General features: G+C 39.4%; 1 non-coding gene across 1 annotated transcript; it reads left to right on the forward strand.

Moving 5' to 3' along the window:
* The first annotated feature begins 210 nt into the window (after positions 1-210).
* Positions 211-316, forward strand: LOC120108843. The gene has a single exon (XR_005510012.1). It is a non-coding gene; the product is annotated as a small nucleolar RNA R71 (small nucleolar RNA).
* The last annotated feature ends 1907 nt before the right edge of the window (positions 317-2223 follow it).

The following is a 2223-nucleotide window of genomic DNA, read 5'->3' on the forward strand; positions in this document are numbered from 1 at the left end:
TCACAAATGGTCCCTTTTCTTTGAGAACTCAGGGGTGCTTGAAGAGAACAGGAAGCATGGTGGAGGGAGTTTTCATTTAGATTTTCAAATAATTGCCATGCTTAATGCTCATTTTGAAGCATGAATGTCCCCCCGCATGCGACATCAATCATCTGACGGTTTCGTTCAGTCAATCCATCATAGAAATATTGCACTAGCTGCCATTTAGGTATTTGATGATGTGGGCATTTACGGATTAGGTCCCGAAATCTCTTCCAAGTTTCATGAAATTTTTCTCCCTCAGTTTGGGAGAAGCTTGTGATGGCACGTCTAAACTAGTTCGTTCTTCTTATGGGAAAGTATTTTTTTAGGAATTCTTGTTGCATTTGATCCCAAGAACGAATCGAGTTGGCTTCTAAAGAATTCAGCCATTGTTTGGCTCTATCTTTAAGGGAGAAGGAAAATAATCTAAGTTTCAGAGCATCATCAGTGAAGTTCTGAATCTTGACAGTGGTGCAAATCTCAAGAAATTCATCTAGGTGTTTATATGGGTCTTCATTGGTGAGCCCATAAAAAGATGGGAGCATTTGGATCACACTAGACTTTATTTCATATTGTACCGCTGCTACCTCAGGTAATCGAATGCAAGATGGGAAAGTATAAATGGTGGGAGTAAAGTACTCCCTCAGGAGTTTGAGTTGTTCTTCAGCCATCTCAAGAGGTGGGGATGATTCTATTGTTCTGATCTCAGCTCGAATATTTCTAAGGGTCCGTTCTATTTCAGGATCAAAAGGGTCACGTACTCTAGAACGACTTCCTTGCATATACTAGTATTTGATCAGTCAAGCATGCAATAAAAGAAAAACACATCAATCCTTGTATTTGTCCTAAAATCACTAGACAACTCCTAACTGGTTTGAAGAGGACACCTAAGCCTCCAATCCGGTCTAATGAACCGAGTTGACCAGGTAAGCTCCCAGGTAAGTGGAGGGGTCACGATGCGTTCGCAAAGGTCCTACTTAAAACCCACTTGCCTCGAACAGATGAACTGTCTCCCTTATAGGGACAAAGCTTGCCTAGACATCAACTAAGCCACAGAGCGAAATTGATGCAACTTTCGGTGATCTTCGTCCTATTGAGCTCAAATATCCCTAGGAGCCAACGTCTAATTGATTTTAATTAAAGTGACACTATGTGAGATTGAGTTCACCTAAGTTGGGCAAGAGTCCGGTGATGAAATCCGGCTCTTATCTTGTTGGGGTGATTGCCCTTACTATGTGCAGATCAATTGGTGTATGTGTATCAGGCATGCATTCATAATTTTGCTGAAATTAAAATTAAACAATCACCACAAAATTTTAAGCTAATAATCAATTTAAACAAGAAAGGTTTAAAGGTTACCAAAGGGAATTTTTCCAGCAATTTAAAAATTTTTAGGCAAACCTCTACAGCATTTCTTTTCCAGCAGTTCTCTTTTTGATCATCGCAGATTTTTTCTCGATTCTTGATAAAATAATATAAAAGAAAAAATAAAAATTAGTGAGAGAGAAAGAGAAGATAAGAAAAGTAACACGAACATAGAGTGGAGTGAGCTACTGCGCGGGAAAGGAAGCATGTTATCCCTCGGCATTCTGCTTTCGATCCGGGATGATGGCACCATAGTCCAAACTGCTCCTCTGCGCCGTATTCGAAGCAAGCTGAATGCACAGGTCATTAATCATATAAAATGAAAGAAGAAAGGAAAGCTACCGCTCGAAGGCGATGGTTCCGTCTTCCAGTTGCTTTCCCTCAGAGATATAGGGACCACCATGCTCGTCCACTTTCTTGATAAAGGACTCGATGCATTTTCTCTTCCTTGCCGCGGAGACTGAGACATATCAAAAAGATCTATTACTAAAAGGAGATTGGGATCATCCTGTGGTTACCAGATGATGGGAATAACAAAGCAGAAATTTTGTAGCCGCATGCTGTGGCAGCAATTAATTAATCTCCGCCTTAGCATACAAGGACCATGGCTCGCAGCGGGTGATTTTCATACTGTCAAAATCGTCGGTGAAAAAATGGGAGGTAGAGTTCTTTTTTAACAGGAGCCCAGCCCTTTAATAATAGAAAATAATTTTTATTTTAGATAAATATATATATATATTGAAAGTTTTTTTAATTAAATTTTTTTTAATGATAGAAAAAATAATTATGCTAGCAATCCCCGGCAACGGTGCCAAAAATTGATCGGTTCTTTTAATT

Source organism: Phoenix dactylifera, unplaced genomic scaffold (assembly GCF_009389715.1).
Source record: "Phoenix dactylifera cultivar Barhee BC4 unplaced genomic scaffold, palm_55x_up_171113_PBpolish2nd_filt_p 001588F, whole genome shotgun sequence".
In the NCBI taxonomy this organism is placed as follows: domain Eukaryota; kingdom Viridiplantae; phylum Streptophyta; class Magnoliopsida; order Arecales; family Arecaceae; genus Phoenix; species Phoenix dactylifera.